Below are 26,099 nucleotides of genomic sequence, written 5' to 3' on the forward strand. Positions count from 1 at the left end.
TTCTTTTTTTTCTTTTTTCTTTTTTTCTTTTTTTTTCGGAGCTGGGGACCGAACCCAGGGCCTTGCGCTTGCCAGGCAAGTGCTCTACCACTGAGCTAAATCCCCAACCCCCACATTCCTCTTTCTTAGTATGTGTTCTGAAACTCCCAAGATCCCAAGATTCCTGACCCCCTGGAAGTAGGTTCTCACAAATCCTTGTTTATTATTGCCCCTTCAGCTCTAAGAGGCCACATATAAACTTACTGACTGTTTCATTACCTCAAACAGACGTGTTAATGTTCACGAAGTTTCTGAGGGTCAGGACTCCTGGAGCAGCAAAGGCCCCATCTTGATCCTTTTCCTAAAACTGCCTGCACGTTCCTCAATTTCTGCTGAGGTCCTTGGGAATGGGTGGAGTTTGATTATTTCTACAGTTAGATTCCCTTGATCACTAAATATTAAGAGTGCCACCGATTGCTCAGAACACCACACAGACTGTATAGCGATGCCACTAGATAACACCGATATACGTGGATATGCTTTAAGCATCTTTGAGCCTCATATTATAAACTCTCTTATATAATAATGTTATCTTATATACTCTATTATAAAGTCATGAAGATTAAAAAAAAATAGTATATGGGCTGGAGAGATGGCTCAGCGGTTAAGAGCACTGACTGCTCTTCCAGAGAACCTGAGTTCAATTCCCAGCCACCACATGGTGGCTCACAACCATCTGTAATGGGATCTGGCGCCCTCTTCTGGTGTGTCTGAGAACAGCTACAATGTACTCATATACATGAAATAAATAAATAGATAAATAACCTTAAAAAATGGTATATGTAAAGACCTAGTCGATTGTTTGACATATATAGCGGTCACAAAATAATCGTAGCTATTAGTTACCAAGAGAAAGTGCGACATTCTCTGCTTCCATGTGCACCTGAGGCTATAAGAGCATTTGACAGTGAAAGTCATAGCCTTGCATTCTGAGGCAAGGTTATAATTTGCTTGTATTTTTTTTTTTTTGTTCAGAAAATAAATTAAAAATAAAATCTTTAGAAGCACACTGATTCTTTTGGTCATAAGATTTTGTTTTTATTTTTATTTTTATTGTTTTTTGTTATTTTTGACAGAGTCTCTCTGTTAAGTAGCCCTAGGTGTCCTGGAACTTGCCATGTAGACTTTACTGGTCTTGAGCTCCCAGAAATCCTCCTGCCTCTGAGTGCCAAGGACAAGATTAAAGGCATGCATTACCGCATCCAGCTGATGACCAATATTAGAATATCACAGAAAGATTGTATTTACAAGAAAATGCTAGCACTGTGTTAGGTACATGTGACAGCTGTGACACTTCACAGTACTGTATAGTACGTCATAAGTAAAATCGTAAAACAACCAGATAATTCATCCCTTCAGACTTAACAGTGAGAGGCCAGAACACTGAGGAGGACTCCACTAGACACTTCTTGAAGCACATACCTGGAATGGAAGAATCCTTCGAGTCACTTCTAAAGCTCTTTGCTTGAGACTCATATTCCAAATATTGTTCTCTGTGACTTCGTTGTGGGAGAGACGTTGACTAGACAGGAGGTTGCTGGTCTCATCAGCTTGATGCTTTGAAGGTAAACTGTCACCTCCCCTCCCCTCCCCTTCCCTTCCCTTCCCTCCCCTCCCCTCCCCTCCTCTCCTCTCCCCTTCTCCCTTCTCTTCTCCTCTCCTCCCCTCTCTTCTCTTCCTCTTCTCCCCTTCCCTCCCCTCCCCTCCTCTCCTCTCCTCTCCTCCCTTCTCTTCTCCTCTCCTCCCCTCTCTTCTTTTCTTCTTCTCCCCTTCCCTCCCCTCCCCTTCCCTCCCCTCCTCTCCTCTCCCCTCCTCTCCTCTCCCCTCCTCTCCTCTCCCCTCCTCTCTTCTTCACTCCCATCCTCTTCTCTTTTCCTGTCCTCTCTTTCTTTTCTTTCTTTCCTTCAACTGGATTTTAGTATGTAGTTCTGGCTAGCCTGGAACTTGCAAGGTAATCTAGGATGGCCTTGAATTCACATCAATCTGCCTGCCCGTCTGGACCTCCTGGCTGCTGGGATTAAAGCTGTGCCTGCCACAGGAAACATACCGACCACTGGAGCTTTATTACAATTAGGATTCTACTACAATATTAAACACTGCTAAACCAATCCATGTTTCAAGAAACCAAATCTAGCAGAAACGGGCGATTCTGTCCATTCTTATCTCCGTGGATCTGTTTGGATCTGAAGTTCTTCTTGGTGCTAGTTTTTTTTTTTTTTTTTTTTTTTCCATATTGTTGTGACTGTGCTGGCTAGGTTTATTTCAACTTGACACAAGCCAAGTTCTCCTCCCCAAGTCGCTTTAGCTCCTGGTGTTTCAGCACAACAAGAGAACACTCCCTTGTAGCCGTGCATCAGTTCCTGCCTCCAGGTTCCTGCCTTGGACTCAGTGGACTGTGATTTAGGATATATAAACCAAATAAGCTCTTTCCTTCCCAAGTTGCTTTTGGTCATGATGTTTCAACATGGTGATAGTAACTCTAACAAAGAAACATGACTAATTTCATCACCATATATAGAAGCACATATGATGTTGATATCCATACCAGTGTCTGCTCTTGGACATATTTTTAGGGTCAAGGAAGCTTGAAGCTTTAGATTTTTTTCTTTTCTTTCATTGGATATTTTCTTTATTTATATTTCAAATGTTATTCCGTTTCCCAATTTCCCCTTTGGAAACATCCCATCCCATCCCTCCACCCTCTGCCTCCATAAGGGTGCTCCCCCATCTACCCACTCCCTCTGCCTCTCCAGCCTGGCATTCCCCTACACTGGGGCATCGAGCCTTCACAAGACCAAGGGCCTCTCCTCTCATTGATGCCCAACAATGCCATCTTCTGCTACATATGCGGTTGGAGTCATGGGTCCCTCCATGTGTACTCTTTGGTTGGTGGTTTAGTCCCTGGGAGCTCTGAGGTGTTTGGTTGGCTGATACTGTTGTTCTTATGGGGTTGCAAACCCCCATCAGCTCCTTCAGTCCTTTCTCTAACTCCTCTTTTCTTTGTTGGCATATCTAACCACTTGCATGTCCTCTTTCTTGTCCATTGGTTTAAGCCAGCGGGAATCCAGGCTTATGGATGTAGGTTGATTTCCCAGACTTAAGAAAAGATGGGTTGATGAGGAAGGCCAAGAGTGACTCCAGGAGGAAGCCTCTAGGGCAAGGTCCAGCTCGAGAGCAGGAAGCCAGCCTAACTCCAATTCCGTAGCACAGGGGGGGTAGGCAGAACGTGGGACCCTGTGCTGAGACATGTGATGGATATAAGATTTGAAGAAACGTAGAGTGTGCAAAGGGAGGGGCAGGCGTCATGAAGCGTTAGTAGAATTCTATGACCTGTCATTCCATCAGCACAGGTGTGTTTATTGTGGATTTCTGTGTGACAGGTGAGTCATCCCCTGGAGATGCCCCCTCATGTGAAAAACTGAACACTTTCGTAACTGGTTTATGGGTCTTGCAAGGGTGTGCCTTGTGGATATAACTTGCACATCCAGTTACATTTCTTTTTTTTTTTTTTGGTTCTTTTTTTCGGAGCTGGGGACCGAACCCAGGGCCTTGCGCTTCCTAGGCAAGCGCTCTAACCACTGAGCTAAATCCACAACCCCCAGTTACATTTCTTTACCGAAACATTTTTCTTGTGTCTTTTCTCTGCTCAGAATCACATGGAACCTTTTCCCACGAGACTTCTCGTGGATAACAGAATCCTCTCAAACATTATCCACTAATTCCTTTTACACGAAATTTTCGTTCTCTGGAAACAAGCTGCTTAGTGTGCACGGACGTGTCATGGAGCCCCCCTCTAGCCTCATACTCCTAGACTACGTCCTCATGAAAATAACTTTCTGAGTTCTCTTCACAAATTTATAACCTGCAGATTTTCCGCTCAATAGTAGAAGCTCTGTGCACTTTCTTCTTCTGCATCTATCTTTGCCACTAGGGGATAACCACAGCAACCAAACAGCTGTCAATTGGTATGCTTGTGGGGGTCTCTCTCTCTCTCTCTCTCTCTCTCTCTCTCTCTCTCTCCTCTCCTCTCCTCTCCCTCCTTCCTCCCTCCCTCCCTCCGTTCTTTCTTTTCTTCCTTCCTTCCTTCCTCCGTCCCTCCGTCCCTCCCTCCCTCCCTCCGTCCCTCCTTCCCTCCCTCCCTTCCTTCCTTCCTTCCCTCCTTCCTTTCTTATTTACTTCCTTCCTCCCTTTCTGACAGGGTCGTTATGTAGTCCTGGCAGCTCTAGAGATCATTATGTAGGTCAAGTTAGCCTCAAATTCACAAAGATCCTCTGCCTCTGCTCTCACCGCCTTTTCTGGAGCTTAGGGACTAAAAACACATACCACCACACCCAGCCCTTGTGTTTTTTTTTTTTTTCAGATCTACACAGTTCCCCCACATTAGTTGGCTTCCGTATTCCGCCCTTACTTATCATTGTGGAGAGCAGATGAAGTAAGTCTCCAGAGAAGGTGCATTGTTGACATGGGCTTGGCCTTGTCATGGATGCCCCTGTCCTGGTCTCCCTAGTCAGGTTCAGGGAGCTGTGGATCACTGTCACTAAATTCTTGGTACTCTTGAGGCCTAGACATAGTGTTGTGTGGATACGAGAGGCTCAGTCGATCGGTCAGTCAGTCAGTCTATCTTTTTGAAAAGATTTTTAAAAAAAAGGTGTAGATGTTGTGACCCAAACTCCGACACGATGTTGCTAGAACAGTAGGTTCTCTTAGCTCACGGAGCAATCTCTCCAGGCCTGAAGCTCAGCCATTACGGTTTGCTGTTGTACCGATCTCTCTGCCACTTGGTATTTTTTTTCTACCTGGCTTCACCTGTTTTTGTTTTGTCTTGTTTGCTTTTTTCCCACAGAAATGTTCCCTCAACAATAATAAGGGAAATTCTCCGAATGTCCCTCTCCCAGAATGCCTCTTTTGATAATTACCTCTGCAGATAATATGTACGTGGCGACTCTAAGGTATTTTGACTTCATTACTAAGCTAAGTGTCATGAGGGGGCTATAACCCTCATATTCATTTTAGTTCTATATATTTCTGAAGTAAGGGCCCATGGAAAGAGAATTGATGTCTGCCGGTGGAAAAGAATGAAGCTAATGAAAATACAAATGGAAGTTTGGAACAGTCATAAAGCACGCTAGCAAATAACAACAAAGACCGGGAAAAGAATGAAAATCCATTAAAAATATCTCATGCTTTTGCTAATGTGTTTGCCGCCTAATATAATTCCTGTTCATTAGGCTCTTCCAGCTTTCATTATCTGTACAGGCTGTTCTCATTTTGATAAGGCTCCCAGTTGGGTTTCATCTGCACCCCCACCCCTCGTTCTTCATAGGCCCCCTCAAACTCCTCACCTGTCTGCGTGACTGCCTCTCTGAAGCTCATTTTATCCAAACTTTTAAACGTCTTAGTTTGTATTAGCATGCTAAAGATGTCCTGGCATGGCCTTGTCAGTTTGCCGAGAGTACCAATCATGTTCATCTCTGCAAGGTTTAAAACTGTTACCTATCAAGAGAGAAGCTTTTCAGCTATCCTCATAGGCACGCCAGGAAGCAGAGACGCAGGCATTCTTTACTTCCCTCTGTCCTTCCCTCGCTCCCTCCCTCTCTTCCTTCTGGATTTAGGTTCATCTTTTTATCGGACACATTAACAAAAGAGGTTTAGTCAGAAAGAGAAGTATTGGAGAAGTGGAGGGGGACTGACAGCCCAGAGGAAGGACAATGTTGGCTGGCCAGACCACCAACCACAGAGTGTCCAGGGAGGGATCCATGGCTCAGGATACATATGTAGCAGAGGATGGCCTTGTCTGACATCAATGGGAAGGGAGGCCCTTGGTCCTGTGGAGGTTTGATGCCCCAGCATAGGGGGATGCTGGAGCAGTGGGGAGGGAGAGGGTGGGTGGGCGGGGGGCACCCTCATAGAGGCAAAGGGGAGGGGGGAGAGGGCAGATGTGGGATGGGGGGGTTTGTGGAGGGGTAACCAGGAAGATGTACATGAATGGGATGATTTAAAAAAAAAAAACAACCAAAGCTCATGCCAACATCAGACACTTGAGATCCACCTTTCTTCTTTCTTCTACTTTCTTCTCTTCAGCATGGTTTGCAGCAAGGAACTGGCAGGACGGCTGCTGGTGTGACGTCAGCAGCTGGAGCGGGACCTACCAGCCCCTACGGTGCAGCTGAGGATCTCAGTGTTGACATTGACCAGGGCTTTTGCAAACAAGCCAGGCCAGAAAGGTTCAACATTGGCCTCGGTTGCTTTAATGAGGGCATTGATCTCCTCCTCTGGGCATGGTGAGGGCGGAATAGATGCCCACGAGTTTGGACAGGGAGCTCAGCATGCTGACTGGACTGCTGTGAGAGTTCTTGTTGAAGGATGAATGAGGGCTTCACCCCAGCGCAGCCTTAGCTTCCTCAGAGTGCAGAGTGCCCAAGCACGTTGGTGGCAGCTGAGGGAAGCCATTTTTTCTTATTTCCATGTCTAGGTCCTTGTTTGATGCCAATGGAGGGAAAGTTGAGAAAGCATAGTTTTCATTCTGAGCTATGTCTGCAGCATTGAGATTAGTCAGTACTGTTTTTTTTTTTTTTTTAAATCTCCTTTATAAATGTGGTGCTCTTGTGATGAAATGTATACAGCCTGGTCCCTAACACTTCATTCATTTGCTCATTTGGCCCGGATAATACACCTACCTGTTGTGCTTTTCTTTGCTCACAGATGCAATATAGCCTTCCACCTCAGAATCAAAATAAATGACTTTTAAATGAGTGTTGTAAAAAGTAAGTTGACCGGTGGTATGGAGCTAGGGAGGAGTATGCAAGCAGGGTGATATGAACACTAGAGGATGGTGAGGGATGTCTTAGGAAGAGAGTGACCCCCTGTTTGGGATGGTGGGGAAGGCCACTGAGGCTGGAGTGTGGTTGTCACAATGAGGTCAGGGTGGCAGCAACACCCAAGGGGATGGAGAACAAAAGCTCGTTGTCTAGATGGCGGAATGGAGACTTCATCCAACAAGCAATGCAAAGCCCGAGAGATCGCATCAGACGATTGGTTTCACGGTCTGGCGTGGCTTTGACATGGAGAGTATTCGAGCTACAGTAGTTAGCGGTTGGCTGAGATCTGACCACAGGCATTCTGTACCAGTGCCCAGAACGTCTGCCTGGTGCTGCGTTCTGGTGTCTTGCAGCTATACCTGGTGTTTCTTCTCTCTGTGGTCATTTCCATTTTTCCTGAAGTGTCTACTCTTCAGCTTGCAAATTCTTTTATTTTTTTTTAAATTTAATTAATTACATCCCAAATGTTGCCCCCTCCTGGTCTCCCCTTGAAAAGTTCCTCCTTCATCCCTCCTCCCCTTCGACTCTGAGAGGGCAGCCCCCTGCCTCCGCCTGCATCAAGTCTCTGTAGGTTTAGACATATCCTCTCCCACCAAGGCCTGATATGGCCTCCCTCTGCTACATATGTGTTGGGGGGTCTCGGAGCAGCCCATCTGTACTCTTCAGTTGATTGTTCAGTCTCTCGGAGTTCCAGGGGTCCAGGTAAGTTGTCACGTTGGTCTTCCTGTGTGGTTACCATCTCCTTGAGGGCCTTGACTCCTTTCCCTAACTCTTCCACAGGGGTCCCGGTGGCTATCTGTGTCTGTCTCAGTCAGCTGATAGGTAAAGCCTCTCAGAGGGCTGCTATGGGAGGCTCCCGTCTCTGCCTGCTGTCCCAGGCAAACCAGTTGGGGGTGCGGGTGGATCCAACTAGGATGGGTAGTTGGACGGGGTTCTAAACTGGTTAGTTTTGGGGCCCCTGTAGGTTTCTGTGGGGTAGCAGAATGCTCTTGGTGTTCCACAGGCTCCTCCAGACCAGAGAGCCAGGCCACAGCTAGACAATCTAAATTCATCTGCTGTATACGTGTTGGGGGCCTCATATCAGCTGGTATATGCTGCCTGGTTGGTGTGGCTTAGTGTTCGAGAGATCTTAGGGGTCCAGGTTAATTGAGACTGCTGGTCCTCCTACATGGTCGCCCTCCTCCTCCTTAGCTTCTTCCAGCTTTTCCCTAATTCAACCACAGGGGTCAGCAGCTTCTGTTCATTGGTGGGTGTAAATATCTGCTTCTGACTCTGTCAGCTGCTTGTTGGGTCTTTCGGAGGGCAGTCATGAGAGGTCCCTTTCTTTTGTGAGTGCTCTGTAGCCTCAGTAATGGTGTCAGGTCTTGGGGCTGCCCCGTGAACTGGATCCCACTTTGGGCCTGTCGCTGGACTACCTTTCCCTCAGGCTCTTCTCCATTTTTTGTCCCTGCAGTTCTTTCAGACAGGAACAATTCTGGGTCAGAGTTTTGACTGTGGGATAGCAACCCCATCCCTCACTTGATGCCCTGTCTTTCTGCCAGAGGTGGGCTCTCCAAGTTCTCTCTCCCCGCGGTAGGGTATTTCATCTAAGAGCCCTCCCTTTGAGTCCTAAAAGTCCCTCACCTCCCAGGTCTTTGGTACATTCTAAAGGGTTCCTCCACCTCCTACCTCCCAAGGTTGCCCTTTTCACTCTTTCTGCAGGCCCTCAGGGCTTCAGTCCTGTCAAATTCCTCTTTTGTACACACACTTAGATGTCTTTTCCTATTGAAATAGGGTGACTAAGGTTTATTATTCTCACAGCGATTTGTGAGCACGGAGAGAGTGCCATTAAAGACTATACTTGATAAAGACCTTTCCAACCGAAATAGGATACGGCCAACAGTTTTCTACTTGCTTGCACTGGTAGGCTAGAAGCATTTTACATCATTTTTAAAAATTCCTCCTTTTGGGTACAGTATGCTTAGTGCTTAAGGCCACAGTCCCTAAGTCAGGCCAGTAAGGTGTAAATGGTAGCTCTGGCCCTTGCTCTGAGCTGTGTGACTGAAGTCAAGTCATATAAACTCTCCAAGTCACATGTCCTCTCGTGTACAGTGAGAGTAATGATTTGCTGTTTGTGGAAAAGTGGGGGGATCGTATATACAGAGAGCCTAGCACCAAGATGGGCTTGCAGTCCATGTCCACTAAATATTGACTGTAACGCCCTGTCACACACACTCTAGCCAACTTCCTCTCCTGTTGAAGCTTGGATTCTGATAGGGCAGGAAGCATGGCTACTTATTCACCTTTATGGCTTTCGTTTACAGCTCAGTGTCTAGGAAGCCATAAATTCTAAAAGCAACCAAAGACGCAGGGAAAAAAATGACAGGTGCCTTAGACATAAAAGTTCCTTTCTATTTCCCCTTCACATATGAGAGAAGAAAGCATGTGTCTATTTCTTGAGTTACGCTGAGGGGAAAAAAAAAAAACAGAATCCAGTTCACACCACAGTTTTCCTGCCATGCAAAATCCCTCCCTTATTCTTGGTGGAAACAAAAAGAGGATGGTGACACCCTGGTGACCGAGGGCGGAGCTTCCCAAACGGAAACGATTGCAAACGTTTATTCAGTCCACAAACATTTGGATCTTGTGGGATAAAATTAAAAAGTAATGTTTTCTTATTTGTTAGTTCTGTCTTGCTTATAACAAACTTAAAATCCCAGACTTCCGCAGGGCTAAGAATTAAAATTTATTAAAAGAATTATTCAAGTGTGGTTAATAATTGGCATTTATCAAACCAAATTAATCCAGAAGGCCTAACTAGCCACTCTTTAAACCCAAGCCATTTAAAGTATTTTGTAGGGGGAATATCATAAACATAAAGGGACTGTGTGAACATGGCTGTATGCTAAAGTACGAACCATGGGCTTGGCATTATGGTCAGCCAGATGTTAAAAGCATGGAGGGACCAACAGGTCTTCCTACCTCACATTTTAGTTTAACACACACAAATAGCTATTTCACTCACAAGTGGACCTCACAATTTGGACTTTTGGACAGTGACTTTAGTTAAATTCTTCATTCGATGTTTGGACACCATCAATCCTTGTAGGTTGCTGACGAGCCGTGGTTAGAAATAAGAGTTGTGGTTGACATTAGAGTTTTAACAGTAGGAGAACAGGCGCCTCATAACCAAAAGGTAAACATTTGGTTCTACTCCACGTGTGTCACCGAGTAGGTTATTGTTAGTGACGTCATGCTCTAATACTCAGCTGTACTCCATGTGTGTCACTGAGTAGGTTATTGTTAGTGAGGTCATGCTCTAATACTCAGCTGTACTCCATGTGTGTCACTGAATAGGTTATTGTTAGTGACGTCATGCTCTAATACTCAGCTCTACTCTATGTGGGTCACCGAGTAGGTTATTGTTAGTGATGTCATGCTCTGATACTTAGCTCTACTCCATGTGCGTCACTGAGTAAGTTATTGTTAGTGACGTCATGCTCTAATACTTAGAAAACACACTTGGCATAGAAGGTTGGCCTTACAAGGAAGGGATACGAGTGACCCCATTGCTTAAATCTTCCTTATTTCTGCCCCACCTGTTGTCTCACAAGTGAAGTGTAGATGCTTACCAAACATTTATATTGTATTTAATATTATCTTATTGATGGGCAACATCCCTTGGCAGCCCCTATGCTTCTCAGAGAAAACACCAGTCTCACCCCGTGCTCACTTCACCCTTGGCATGTGCTCACTTCTCTCAGCTGTGATTGGATGGGTGGGGAAAGCATGTCTTTCGAGGACAGAAGAGCCATGTGGCACTCAGGACATGGTGACACATTCTTCCTTCAGTCCTTTGGGGATTCCGTTCTGCTCTCAGGAGTTTCAAAAGTGTCTGGGAGAAACATACTCCATTCCTATGGATGTTACCTCAGCCTCTGAAGAGGGACTTCTAGGAGGAAGTAGAAGGAAAAAAAATCCAAAACGTGAATGGCAAGAAGCCATTTGAAACCTTCTGGATTTTTCTCTAGTACTAACAGGTGACCTCTTACAAAACACTTCATTCTCATAAAACGTTATTACTGATGAATTTGAAATTCGAGTCAAGTCTACCTAAAAACTAAAGACCAAGAAATTAGGAAAACAATTCAATTTCACCGTTTACGAGACCATTACATTATGGAAATGAATTGACTTAAAATAACCCCACGCTAAATCTGATGATAGACCATTTGATTCGAATCTTACATTGTAATTAAAGTAAAGTCAAGATGAATTGTAAATTATCTTATATACTGCAATTTTGGTGTATGAACATGTATACACATGCTATGTAGATAAATTATTACATATGCACGCGTGTTAGTGTTTCCCATATGGTGTTTAACTTGTAGATTGATATATCCACCTCTAAAGAGAGAAGAAAAACAAAACCAATAGAGTTGGTAAACATGTACAATGACGTAAAAGGTAGTTTTATGTTTAGAAAAGGATGTGTTTTGATAGTCAGGGCCATTCTTTAAAGCTGGTCTGTGACGCGATTTCTAACTCGCAAAGGCTCGCTGAGTGGGTCCTTACAAAGACTGCATTCCCCATGCTGTGAAAAGTAGGTCTAATTGCTTTAGCTTTAGGAAAGACTGTTACAAATAACCCAGAAGCATTTCAGATTGAGATGTCTTGAGTAGTCACTGTTGCTAATTTAGCTTGGAATTTACTAGGTCTTCCTGATAATTCTAGAGTTTATGTTTTTGTACAATTAGTAGGACATGATTCTGCCCACAGCATTCCACATATGCTATTCAAATTTGTTTACTATATCTAACATAAAATATGTTCTATGTCAGTAGGAAGAGTCAATAGGTTTCTTCTTAAGAATCTAAGGTTTAAAGAGGAAAGGGTGCTAGGGAGCTGGCTCAGCACCCAGGAGCACTGGCCGCTCATCCAGAGGACTCAGGGTTCACTCCCAGCACCCATGGTGGCTCCTAACTAAGTTTAGTTTCCAGGGATCCGATGATCTCTTGTGGCCCTGTGAGCATGTAGCATGCACGTAGTGCACAGACATTATGCAGACAAAACACCCACACGCATAGACTTCAAAGAAACAAACAGTATATTAGATGATGACTTGAGAGATCAAATACACACAGAGAGGAAATAATTCCATGTTAAAACAAACCTGATTTGTTTTTCCTTAGCTATATGTTCTCAGCCTTCCATCAAATCAGGTTATTCAATAATTGTTCCTTAACTGTCGTGCACCCTTAATGCTCACACTGCTAATTGTAATCTTCAACAACATTAGTTGATTACGTAGTGTATAGATTACCGTGGTAGAGGGAGTTACTTGTTTGAAATGATTAGTAGTTTGTTTAGCACAGGCTCTGCTGTATGGATACGTGGGCGGGGCTTAATGTCTTACTGACAAAGGTTATGACATATTTAGAGAGAAAGGTTGGTTCGGTTACAGCAAGGCTATCTTTAGCAAGGGGAACTTTGGAACAATATCCATGCTTTACGACAGCTCTCCAGAAAGGTTTATTGGTTCCTTCCTTCTTTCTTTGCCCCCTCCCTTTTTCCTTCTTCTTTTCCTTCCTTTCTTCTTTTCTTCCTTCCTTCCTTCCCTCCCTCCTACCCCCTCTCTCTCTTTCTCTCTTGCTTGCTTCATCTTGAGATGGTCTCACTATGTATTCGTGGATAGTTTGGATTTTATTGTGTGGACCATGCTGGCCTCAAAGTCAGAGACTCATCTGCCTCTGCCTTCCAGAGTGCTGGTATCAAAGGAACGCCACCACGTCTGACATATGTTTTATTTTTTTCTAAAACTTTTCAATTTATCTTTTGAGTATCTACTGTGGGCCGTATGCACTTAAGCAAAGCTAAATAAAATAGGGTTCTTAGGTAGAACGCTCATTTTACTGCTTTTCTTCCATTGAATAACTCATGCCCTACAGTATGACTGAGTCTATCCTTCTCCCCAGGACGTGAGGGCGTCATAGGATGAGGCTCTCACAACTGCCGACAACAGGTGCACAGAGAAAGGGCAGCAAGCGCAGAACATGGGAGTGGGCATCAGGTCTTGCCTTGAGCTTTCTGAAAAATCTAGAGGCATTTCACGGGGCCTGTTTTACTCTTGAGGGGGCTCTTCAGATCCGTGAGTGATATTATACACAGCGTTCCAATCTCCTCAGTTTGATTCCATCAGAAAAGGCAGGTTGTGGTCCTCACTGAGTTGGACTGATTTAACCAGAACTTAGGCTGTAGCTTTCAATGCCTTGTGCAAGGGGATAGTTTGAATTCTAGACAGGAAAGCTGAAAAAGACACATTTGGGACATGATCCTTATTTGTGGCCATTAAAAAAACCCGTGTTCTAAAAACTGTATTTTCCAGTGTGAGCTCTCATGGCTAATTTGTAAGTTAAATATAATTAGATGGATATATGCATTTGTGCATACATATATATTCCTAAATATAACCTATCGGTTCCATGCGATGTTACATGTATGTGTGTTTTCAGGGCTGATCATAACAACTGAGGAAAGTAGAGGCTGTGAATTTGAAGGAGACGGGGAAGGGGACACGTGAGGGCTTAGAGTGAAGGAAGGGAAGGGAAATGTCATAATTCAAATATGGCTTCAAAAATAATAATTAAATGCAAATTAATGATATCAGCTATCAAAAAAGAATCAGCCATAATACTCGAGTTACTTAGTTAATTTGATATGTCGGGGTCTTTTCTTTTATAACGGACCCATAAATGTTCTATAAAAACCTCTAGAAATTATCATACTAAAAACCACACTGATAAAAATGGGCGTGCGGGTGCTTGCTGGTTATGTCAGCCATGGGAAAATGGAGGCAGGAGGGTCAGTAGTTCATGGCCACCCTTGACTACATGGAGAGTTAGAGGCTAATTTGGGTTCCATGAGACCCTACCTCAAAAAAAAATTATCAGTAGCAAAATTTTGTTTTCTTAAGAGATTGGCCAAAATAAATGTACAAAGGAAAATGAAAATTAAAAAAAAATACATAGACGATACCAGGTTTTCTTAGAGGATTGAAGAAGAGATTAAGAGAGTGGTTGTGCGTTGGGGATTTAGCTCAGTGGTAGAGCGCTTGCCTAGCAAGCGAAAGGCCCTGAGTTCGGTCCCCAGCTCCGAAAAAAAGAAAAGAAAAAAAAAAAAGAGAGTGGTTGGGCAGTGCCATCTTAGGTTCTTTCTGTGTCTGTCTGTCTGTGTCTGCCTCTGTCTCTGTGTCTCTGTCTCTTTGGTGAACCAATGACTTTTGTTGGTGTTACACAAATAACTCAAGGACAGCTGCATCACCATCCTAGCAGAGGAAGCCATTCATGACTGTGGGGTGAGAGGGAAAAAAAAGCAACGAATGATTTCATGCCTGGTTGCAATAATTTTCCACATGTCTTTCTTTCAGTTCCACGCATGGATATATCTAGCCCTCGAGAATTTATTTCCTGGGAGAAACTGTGGTGGCTGATGATGGCCTTGTGTAGGAAGCTTGCTCTAGGACAAGATATAACTACTTCTGGGCTGTCTCTAACAGCTGCCCGAATAGGGGTCTAAGGATGCTCTTGACTTTCAGTGTCATCTGAAAGAGGGGAGAGTGTGTTCTCGGGCAGCTTTGGGCATCAGTCCCTACTGTTAAAGGTGCCCAGACCTGTTGTGGGTTGCCCTGGTGCTGTTTGTACTCTTGATGTTAATTCTGTTTCCTTAAGAGGGGCTGCCCCTGGGGTTGGGGATTTACCGCAACACCCAGTCTTTGTCATCAAATAACAAGAGCTTCATCTCTCTTGGCTGATTCTTCAAAGGGTGATGAAGGATGCGGAGAGCATCCCACCATCCTCTCACAGGGGGTCTCTGTGAATTTATATCAACAATGTTTATTTGTCAAGATCTGTAATACCCATGAGTGCATCAAACCCTTGGAATAGCTGCTAAAGACTGCATTAGCCTGCGTCAGCTGCAGTAACAAAATATCAGAGTGGGTAGCTTAAACGTCAGAGTATCTTCCCTCATAGTTTGAAGGCTAGAATCTTAGCTGGCAGGTCATAACTGTCACTTTATAGCATTGAGAAATGCCCAGGAGATTAATGAAACAAGTCCTGGGTGAGTCTGTGTTGATGTTTTCAGAGTGAATTAGATCCTCCAGGGTCTGCCATAATGAATGTATTAACCATTTGATGAGGTTATACTATAAGGGAGAGGTCTGCCGTAATGAATGTATTAATCATTCGATGAGATTATGTGAGAAGGGAATTGGTGCAAGGCAGGAGGTGGAACCAGAAGGAGGAAGTGTCAGTAGGGACATGTCCTGGGGCAGCTGCATTTGTCTGGTCCCTTCCTGTATCCTCTCTGTTTCTTGACGTCATTATGCTATGCCCAAACATGAAGCCAGGTACCCATGCACTGAGCTTTCAGAAACCATTAGAAAAAAGGAAACACTCCCCCCTTTAAGTTGCTTATACCTGGCGATAAGAGGGGTGTAAAGTCTGAGGTGAGAGTGCTGGAGAAGCTGGCACCTGGTGAGGTATTGGTCCTTGGCTGGAAGATGGCTGCTTCTCACTGAATCCTTAAAAGGCTTTTTATTTTCACATGTGCACCCACAGTGTCTCTCCCTCTTATTATTGGGACATTCCTCCTGTGAGTTAGAGACTTACACTTAGGACATTATGTAACGTTATTTCCTCCTCCTCCTCCACCCCCTCCTCCTCCTCCTCTTCCTCCTCTTCCTCCTCCCCCCCTCCTCCTCTTCCTCCTCCTCCTCCTCTCCTTCTTTTGACCAAAGAAGCTTCTTATTGAAGTGGGTAGTGGTTAATGCAGACACATTACTGCTCTGTGCTCAGAATAAGTGACTGAAAGTGCTTGGCTGTAAATGAGACAGTAATATCACCACCACACATTAAGATCCAAAGCCCAGGAAGTACTGTGAAAGAGCAGCCAGAAAGAACATGAGAGCTACAGGATGGGAGGAGCTGCTGCAGGGTGGGCGGAGCTGCCGCAGGATGGGCAGAGCTGCTGCAGCATGGGAGGAGCTAGGGTTCTGTAGACAGACCTGATCTAGCCAAGCCCTGAGCCCCAGGATGCCCCAACAACAGGAGGTCAGCCTGGCCCAGGCCACAGCGGCCTCTAGGTCTTGGCCTCAGACATCGCTACCGCCACCTTGGCTAGTCTATTTACTTCTTTAAAGACCACATCCTCATAGGCAAATATGTAGACTGGAGTTTCACCGTGTGTCTTTCCTGTGACAGGGGTGCTGTTGGTGTGCCCTTGCACAGCAGAGAAATCATTTAGAAGATCATTCCGCTAGGTGAAGATGAACTTTACATCCGACGTTGTCTGATTAAGAGTGTATATTCAGGACAACCGTGCTATGCTGGCTTGAAATATACCGTGCTGCATTTTTTCTTCTTCTTATTGTTTTAATTGTTGCTATTCTTCTTTATGATGGCTGAAGTACCTCTAAGCATCTGGTGTTAAGTTGCCCTTCACGTTTAGTTTTCAAGGTTACTTTGAATTATTTTGTCTCTCTCTCTTTTTTTAATGTTTCCTGAACATTTTACTTTGTGAAATGGTGAGAAAAATTACTTAGTAATTACTAAGTGGTTTTGAGTCAGGTGGGCTAACTAACTGTGGGCATTAACTGTATTTCTGTAACGGCGACTGTCTCTCTAATGGCTTTAAATCCATATCTTTTCTTATCAGACTAGAGAAGGAATGTCTCCTCCATATCTGACTGCTATTTCCTATTGATTGAAGTGGTTCTTTATTGAAGAGAGCAGAGCATTAGTGATTCACAGTTCCCATCTTTCCCTCACAGTTACCAAAGGCCCCATCACATAATAATACTGCTTTATAGGTTTTTATAGGAGAAATCAATTTTCCCTCAAAAGAATTATAATCCTGTAAGGCACAGGCAAAAGCACACTGAAATTTAAGCTGATTTTTTTCCTGTGTAGCTTGTGTGTGTGTGCATGTGTGTGTGTGTGTATGTGAGTGTGCATGTGTGTGTGTGAGTGTGTGATTGACAAGAAGGATTGTCTGTGAGCTGCTGATAGTTTCTACTCCCGAATAGGCATGACCACTGACCGCAGGCTCCTGTCAAACACATACTATAAGGGTAGCAGGCACTTGCTGAATGCAAATGCCTAAAGTAAGGTTTAAATGTTCAGATTCAATGTTACAGCTGTCTGCCCCATGAACAACTTAACATAAACCAAAGTTTTTAGCATTGCTCTGGAGCCCTTACATCGTCAGCTGTCCTCTCTCAACTGGAGTCGTGTTGCTTTGGAAAGCACATACAGGAGGAAGAGAATTATGCCCCTCCCACCCACCGTTCTATGTCTAGCAATGTCCCACACATACTGATACTCACTAAAAGCTTATGAGGTTGAATGTTCCTCTACCAGTCAAGCTCCTAGTAATCACTGGACATACAACATGCCAGATGACACCTATGTTTGAACCACTGGAGTCTGGAGGAAATACATGGAGAATCGCTGCAGAGTGGTAGTTCCCATGAGGCAAGTGATAGCAGAAAAAAACACGCTTGTCTCAGTAGAAAAGAAAGGTAGGGAATGTTAGAGAGTAGAAGAGGGGAGAGAGAGAGAGAGAGAGAGAGAGAGAGAGAGAGAGAGAGAGAGAGAACGAAAGCAGAGTCTGTTCTGAATGACTTTGTCCCAACTGTGCAGTGCTGTGCAGCCAGTGTATGGTGATTAAAATGCAGAAGGTAGGAACTGTGGCTTGAGGGATGAAGGGAGGGGGAGGGGAGGGGGACGGGAGGGGGAGGAGGAAGGGAAAGGGGAAGGAAGAGGGGAAAGGGGAGGAGGAAGGGGAGGGATAAGGGAGGGGTGGGGGAGGGAGAGAGGGAGGGGTAGGGAAAGGGGAAGGGGGAGGGGGAGCAGAGGGAAGAGGGGGAAGGGGGAGGGGGAAGAGGGCAGAGGGGGAGAGAAAGGGGGGAGGGGGAGGGGAAGGGAGAAGGGGAGAGACCCCAAGTCCACAACTGCCATGCTGGCAGAACGAATGGAAGAGACCAAAAGGAACTATGTATATTCTCAAAAACACAACTAACACCGCACACCATAAGACCATTTTTGGTCCAGTTGGACAGAGGCAGGGAAAGCCCTCTCTTCTCACACTCGAATCAAGCAGTGGCAAGAAGACATTTTTAAGAGACCCTTGCTGAGTTGGTGGCTACTTGGCTATAGAAGCAAATATCCACACTATCCAGTCCCAGAGCATGTGTATCAGGACTCTGTCCTCTGAGACCTGGCCTGCAGAATTCTTCTAGCTAGCTAGAAAAATCTGAGTTCAGAGCATGCAGTGCTCTATGTCTTTTGTGTTGTAGAAATCTGAGCTGAGCCATAGAGTGGAGTGAATTTACTAACTTCCCAGACAAAGAGTGAACGGTGGTGCTCAAACGTACAACATTCGGGAGGCTTGTTGACATCCCCATCTAGTACCTAGAGGCTGAAAGCCATCTCTGGCTATAATATCAGCGCCTGGCCCACAGCTCGCTGCCTCTGGTGCTGAGGAAACACAACGAAGACCAACACCGGAAGCACAAGACTACAGCGGCTCTGCTTTAGCCAGAGGAGACCAACACAAATGAACAGCGACAGAAAGTCAAGAGGTAGGAAGACAAGACAAGCTCTGTTCCTGTGTTCAGGCAAGGCTTAGCAAGAGATAGCCCGCATCTGTGCTCAGGTCAGTAGCCACAGACAGGCAGGCAGACAGACAGACAGTTGGCACTAGGGTCAGGAGAGTAACCTCATGGAGTCTGACTCTAGCTAATATCTAATTTTAATTTTGCGGACTACTTTGTCTTGCTCTCCGTCCATCCTCTCTGTCCACGGTTTTGAGGTGATGCTCCCACAGGGCACAGGCTGTCCTGGAGCTTCAGGTCTTTCTGTCCCAGCCCTCCAATTGGTGCTGGGATTATTTGGGTGTTGCTACTGCATTTCTCTGTTGCTCTAGTATGTAATCTAATACTTAGATCACATTCTTTCTGTCCCTGTACACAATGAATGGTGCGTACCTACATACCTTGTTTCTTTATCCCCCCCCAAAGCCACTGGGTTTAAAGGAGCGACTTTTTAAAACCACACTGGTTACTCCTTGTTATTGCTTGTGAATTCATGGTGAGCTTCTCCAGTTGGGCAAGCCTTCCACTCTTAGAGGGATTGGTACTGGAAGCTGTGGTTGGCTGTGTGAGGATATCAAACAAGGGTAAGTTGGGATAGGGGAAGACACCTCAACCCTGTGACTGGAGAGTGTGTTGATTAAAATTTCCAACTCATGACCTAATGCCAGATGTGTAAGCTCCATTGCAGAAACACAAGAACACCAGGTACGAGGACAACATGATTCCTCAAAGGTTATCAAATCCACAGTAGAGGTTCTTGGTGGAACTGAACTTAGATAAAATCCCCAAATCAAGAATCCAGAAGATTGATTATAAGAATGTTCAATGCTGGCCCTGCCCCTCACCAGTGGCAGCACTCAGGAGCGTGGGCCCTGAACCTCACCAGAACAGCACAGTGAATCACCATCTGGGCGGGGCCATAGTGGGTGATGATGAGCTGGCCCTGAGGTTGTGAGCATGGGAGAGCTGGCCTAGCCACTTGTCTGCCCTGTAGTGGCACGGAGGAGGAAGGGATGCCCCCAGGGATACCCCTTGCCACATACGGCAGGCAGAAGAGCTAGACCCCTTGCCAGGCAGAAGAGCTAGACCCTGGGTCATCAGAGCGGGAGAGCTGTCCTTGCTCCTTACCTGCCACAGCCCTTGGGTGAACAGGCCCTGCATCTCACCTGAGCAACACAGTAGAGCTGGCCCTGGATGTAAGGGTTGCAGGTGGGATGTCCCACAGGCATGAGTGCAGAAGAGCTAGTCCTGCCTCTTATTTGCTGGGCAGTGGCACATATGAGGGAGAAACGCCCTCCTTCCCCCTCCTTATCCCTTGACATCTATGGTAGGCTGGAGGACTGGCCCTGGAGTGTGAGAGAACAACTGGCCACGTCCCTCACCAGCTGCAACACTTGGGAGAGTGATTGGCTTGGCGCCTCACCTGGGCATGAGGGTAGAGCTGGCTCTGGTTGTCTGGGTTGTTGGTGAGCTGGTCCCAAGGGTGTGAGAGCAGGCTGACCAGTTCACATACATCTTAGGCCTACATCCAGGCCTTTGAACTGACCCACCACAACATCTACCCCATTGATGAACTGCAGAGTGCATGATGGAGCTGCTTCTACAGATCCAAAAGTCCAGGATCTCCATGACACAGGGCAAAAACAGGATATCTGAGAGGAGTCCCGGGGAGGATCCAGTATTGCTAGAGTAGCAGAAGTCAGAGGCCTCGAACCAGACCAAGGACTCATTGCCATGAACATTTGTAAGCAAAGAGGTATGGACAAAAGGATGTACGATGGGATACACTGTGACAGACTGCAGCAAAGGTGGAGGGTGGGGACGAGGGGAGGGGAAATGAGTGGGATTGGAGTGCATGATGTGAAATTCACAAAAAACCAACAAACAGTTTTTAAAAATTAGGAATGTTCAGTGAAGCCAGGTGAAACCTGTCCTTAATCCCAGAAGCAGAGGCAGGCAGATCTCTGTGAGTTTGAGGCCAGCTAGGTATACATAGCAAGTCCAAGGACATCCAGGGCTACAGAGAGACTGTGTGTGTGTGTGTGTGTGTGTGTGTGTGTGTGTGTGTGTGTGTGTTTGTAAGGGGGTGGGCAGAGGATACAGATTGAGAGAGGCTGGGAGAGACACAAAGACAGAGACACAGAGACAGGAGACAAGAGACAGAGACAGACAAGGGAAGAATGGCTGGTGAAATCAGAGCATATGAACAGACCCTTTAATTAATTAAAAGCGAGTATAAATAAATGGGTGAATCAAATGTGGAAATCGATACAGGATACGAAAGCAGAATTGTAGAATTCAGAAAGACATAGGAATGCTGAAAAAATCAATTAAAATTTGAAAATAAAAGGATTAACAAATCTAATAGAATGCTCAACGAAAAGTCTCATTCATGAAATGAATCAAGTGGAAGTCCAGACATCAGGCTCAGAGACAAGACAGGTGAAGCAGAACATTAAGATAGCAGTAAACCAGAAGATACCATCCTGAGTGAGGTAACCCAGTCACAAAAGAACACACATGGTATGCACTCACTGATAAGTGATATTAGCTCAAAAGCTCAAATTACCCAAGATACAATCCACAGACCACATGAAGCTCAAGAAGAAGGACGACCAAAGTGCAGATGCTTCAGTCCTTCTTAAAAGAGGGAACAAAAATATTCACAGGAGGAGCTATGGAGACAACTTTGGAGCAGAGACTTAAGGAATGGCCATTCACAGCCTGCCCCACCTAGGGATCCAGCCTATATATATACAGCCACCAAGCCTAGACAATATTGATGAAGCCAAGCAGTTCATGCTGACAGGAGCCTGATATAGCCATCTCCTGAGAGGCTCAGCCAGAACATGACAAGTACAGAGGCAAATGCTAGCAGCAAACCACTGAACTGAGAAAGGGGTTTCCATTTGAGGAGTTAGAGAAAGGATTGAAGGAGCTGTAGGGATTTGTGATCCTATAAGAACAACAATACCAACCAACCAGAGCTCCCAGGGACTAAACCACCATCCAAAGACTACACATGGACAGACCCAGGGCTCCAGCTGCATATGTAGCAGAGGATGGTCTTTTTGGGCACCAATGGGAGGAGAAGCTCTTAGTCCTTCCAAGGCTGGACTCCTCCCGCCAGTGTAGGGGAATTCAGGGCAGGGAGTCAGGAAGGGGGGTGGCTGGGGAGGGGGAACACCCTCATAGATGAAGGGGGAGGAGGAGGGGATAGGGGGCTTATGGATGGGAAACCAGGAAAGGGGATAACATTTGAAATGTAAATAAAAAATATTCATTAAAAAAGGCAGAGAGAGAGAGAGAGAGAGAGAGAGAGAGAGAGAGAGAGAGAGAGCAACAAAGTGAAACTAAAATAAGAAAGTATAAGCAGAACACAGGTGCTTTGTGGGGTGCCATTAAAAGACCAGACTGCTGAAACATCAAACTAGAAGTGCAAGGCAAAGGCATAGAAAATATGTTCTATGAAAATCAGAGCATAAGTATTTCTAAGTCTAGTTGAGAGAGATGGTCTTTCAGATACAGAAGGCATTTAGGATGTCAGAAGGACAGGATCAAGAATGATACTCTCATATTAAAGTTGAAACATGAGCCTATTGAACAAAGAAACAATACAGAAAGCCAAAAGAGCAAGTCAAGAGTAAAGGTCAACACAGCAGAATAACAGCCAAGTTCTCATTTGAAACCCTAAAAGCCAGGAGGCCTTGGGATGATTTATCCAAACTCCGGAAGAGAATGACTTCAACCAGCTTAGGACATCAAGAAAAGACATCCTTAGTTGAAGGATGTCAAGAAAGATATCCTTAACTGAAGGGATGCCACTGTTCACAACAATCCTGTCTCCCAAGGAGAAGTATCCCTCGCTTTTGTGGGGCTACCAGACGTGCAAGTGGTCTATGCTTCGTCCTCCAAACTGATCCTACTGCCTTTGTGTCCATTCTGTTGATGTCTAGAAGCATGGCTACTTTATGAGGCATGGATTTCCTCTGCCTCACCACTGTTGATGGTGCCCTCTTTACAGAGGAGAGCCTTGATGGCTGGCTTCTCATGTCTGTTGATGAAGGTCATAGTGTTGATTCCCAGCAGTTTGTTATTGACCCTCAGGTGACTGACCTCCATTCACTTTAGCGGCAAGCATGCTGCGGTTCTCCAGTCCTCTGGTGGACAAAACTCACCCACCACTTCTGCCTTGTCAAACCCAAGCGCTTTCAAGCTGGTCCCTGCCACCTCCCTCTCAGACTCCATAACTTCTGTTTCCTGCTTCATGGAATTCAAGTCGTGGGAGCTGTGAGCCGTCAGCTATTTCCTTTTCCAGCTGGCCTTCCATCTGCTCCTTGAGCGTCTACAAGCTCCCCATTGACATCACGGTTGACATCATTCTGCTTCCGAATGCCATCCGGGCTGTGCAGAGCTCACCGCAGCTCACTCACAGCTGCTGAGATAGCTTAGCAGGGAAGAGTGCTCCCTGCCAATCCTGACGACCTGAGTTTGATCCCTGTGACTCACGTGGGGAAGTAGACTGTCTCCACAGTTGTCTTCTAATTCCACACGTGTCCACAAACACTAAATAAATAAATTATAGAAAAGAAGGAGCCAAGGTTTTGAAAGTAAACGTTCATGAGAAGATGATCAAAAAAAATAGGATCAAGAGAATGAATGGCAAGCTTGGCTTTAGATGGAGAAGCAGGTCCTTGTACTTAGAAGTAAGTGAGTGCAGAGCGGCCCATGGAACCCATCAGTGCCAACAATCCACTGAACAGCAATACTAAGACTTAAGTCCGGTCTGCCAGCTGAGTTCATACTAGCCACCACTGTCACCAATCACACTTAACATCCTGAACTCCTTGCTTATTTATCCCTCTTTCCCACTTAATCTTCAAATTCAAGTCAAACAAGATTTGGACACGTAGACATTGAATTAATGTTCATAACATTTATTAATTAATCCTACCTGTAAGGGATTTTTTTTTTTTTTGAGACAAGAGTTCATGTACCTCAAGGTGGCTTGAAACTTGTTATTATAACTAAGGGTGTCCTTGAACTTCTGATCCTCCTCCCTCAGCCTCCGAACTTCTGGGATTATAGATATGAACGACTTAGCATACTTAGTTGGGCATTTTACTTTAAGAATGGGACAAAGAAAAGCCTGCAGTTACCTGTGTACAGCAAGGAGTACTTGTTTGTGAGGACAACTGAACACACCCATTCTTTTTGTCATTTATGATGTGGTTCTCAACAAGCACTGCCTCCCAGGCATCACCTTCTTGCCATCAAGTAGCTGCACCACCATGTGCACGTCATGCACATCTACACAATGTCATCTTCATCAGGAAGAACTCCCCTACCTGTGATGGTTTGAATGAGAATGGCCTTCCATAGGCTCATATATTTGAATATTTGGTTTCTAGTTGGTGGAACTTTCTGGGAAGGATTAAGAGGTGTGGCCTTATTGGAGGAAATGTATCACTGGGGATAGACTTTGCAGTTTCAAAGATCTAAGCTAATACCAGTTAACTATTTGCCTTCCACTTTTGGATAATGATGTAAATTCTTAGCTACCGCTCCAGCACAATGCCTGTCTACCTGCTGCCATGCTCCCTGTCACCATGGTCATGGACTCATGTTCTGAAACTGTAACCCCCAATTAAATGTTTTCTTTTATGCCTTGGTCATAGTGTCTTCATAACAAGGGAACAATAACTAAGACATCACTGGATGGACAAGGTGACACAGAAGCGCTTAGATGTGGGGACCTAGCAGATGTGTCACAGGAGTCTTTGAGGGAAGAACTCTGTCTAGTGTTTGTACCTAGATCTAGCCAGCCATCAATGTAACAAACAAAGTAAACAATGTAACAGTGTAAGCAAAGTAAAGTCCTGAGGATACAGGTTTGCTCACCCTATTAGATGGGTGCTGGAGGAGCTGCCCTAACTTGAACGTGAGGACAATTACCTGGTGCTTCACCAGCCAATGAATACAGGGGTCTGTCTGTCAATACACAAGTCCAGAAGGACCTAGAACCAGATCGTAGGAGTACCTCCTTTGTAGAGAGAGGACACAGAGATTGGGGCCTGAGATGTACTGTATGGCTTACACCTGTGTTTTAAAATAAAAAGCAGAATGTGAAAGTCTTGACCCTCTTATAGCCAGCTACTCACCAGAGGTGCTGCATTTAGAGCCATGCAGAACACATGTTTACAGACCTTTTACATACTTGGTTGTTTCTTTACTTGAATGGCTCCATGTTGTCAGTGCCCAGCTGCTGGCCATGCCCTTTCTGTCACTCCCTCTTGGTTTGATGCTCCTGTTTTAGGATGAACCAACCGGGATGTCTTGGGAGGCTGCTTGACTATTTGAGGTTTTCTGTCAGTGGGACCAGAGCTTTGACAGACTTTCTGCTACTCTGTGGCTGCACACCTGAGAGGGCCGGACAGCAGTAGGTGCTCTGACCACCAACAATGCCAGACCCAGTGTGCTGGCCAGTCCACTTCACTATGACAGTGTGTTGTCCCATTGCCTAGGAAGGCATTTGAGACTCCTGCAGATTTACCTCAGCCCATCTTTGGTCTCCTTGGAGTCTTCAACATCCCCATTTCCTATACAAGGTTAGGAAGTATGTACACCAGGGGAGTTAACCACACTGCTTGTCTCCAAATCCGTCCCCTTACCCACTGTACAGGTCCCACTTTCTGGACACTAGGATACACCTGGACGATGGGACTTAGATTACTGGGCTCAGGACTATCACATTTGCAAGGCATACTCAAGCCCTGTAAGACATTTCTATGGCTTTCCCCCTTCCATATTTTTCTTCTAAACATCCTTGATTCTTTTAAAAAGAAGGAGCTTTTAATAGTGAGATTTAATTTCTTGAACTCAATTTAAAAATTGAATTAGGGGCTGGGGATTTAGCTCAGTGGTAGAGCGCTTACCTAGGAAGCGCAAGGCCCTGGGTTCGGTCCCCAGCTCCGGAAAAAAAGAACCAAAAAAAAAAATTGAATTAAAGGGGACTATAGTGAGGGTCTTAAACTGCAACGAATTTGCTTTCTCTATAGCACATAAAAGTAAGAACTGTCACACCCGATCAGTGGCCTAAAACACATTAGCATAAGGAGAGTTAATGACTCTGGAGACATGAGTAAGAATCTGGAACTCAGGAAAACACTCCTAGAGTCTGCTTTCAGCCTTAGGACGTAATTTTCCTCAGGGCAGTTAGATATGGGAGAAGACTTGAAAGCAGTCACCAAAACCGGTTCCCTCATTCCCAGCTTAATGTCGCGATACTGTCTTCCGTGACACCCAGGCGCGTGCCATTAGGCACTCACTGTCTGAAGGACATCTCAGGGTGCAGAATGGAGTGCCTGTGCTCTGCTCCAGACTTTAGTTCTTAAGACTCGACTGGGAATTCAAAAGAAACAGCTGGGCCAGCAGGAAGTGTGACTGCCTGAGTTTGGTCTCTGGAACCCGTGATGGAAGGAAAGAACCGACTCCTCAAAGGCAGCCTTTGTGCTTCTCAGGTGCACGATGAGATGCACTCACTCCACAGGCAGAGTAACAAAGAAACAAAGTATCTTTGAAAAGGAAGAGCTAAAGTCAGCTCCGAT

At 45.3% G+C, this 26,099-nt stretch overlaps 1 long non-coding RNA gene across 6 annotated transcripts in view; it reads left to right on the forward strand.

Moving 5' to 3' along the window:
* Nucleotides 1–17,533, forward strand: part of LOC108352699 (uncharacterized) — a 48,220-nt gene extending 30,687 nt beyond the window's left edge. For 5 of the 6 annotated variants that reach the window (XR_005493123.2, XR_005493118.2, XR_010057432.1 and 2 more), the window contains 3 exons: nt 1,399–1,604; nt 4,883–4,988; nt 6,121–17,533. This is a non-coding gene — a long non-coding RNA (uncharacterized LOC108352699). Of the gene's footprint in view, nt 1–1,398; nt 1,605–4,882; nt 4,989–5,070; nt 5,876–6,120 lie in introns of those variants that run through there. The other variant, XR_005493120.2, reaches the window with a different exon arrangement.
* Nucleotides 17,534–26,099: the final 8,566 nt, after the last annotated feature.

The sequence above is a fragment of the Rattus norvegicus genome, chromosome 14 (assembly GCF_036323735.1).
Source record: "Rattus norvegicus strain BN/NHsdMcwi chromosome 14, GRCr8, whole genome shotgun sequence".
NCBI classification, from domain to species: domain Eukaryota; kingdom Metazoa; phylum Chordata; class Mammalia; order Rodentia; family Muridae; genus Rattus; species Rattus norvegicus.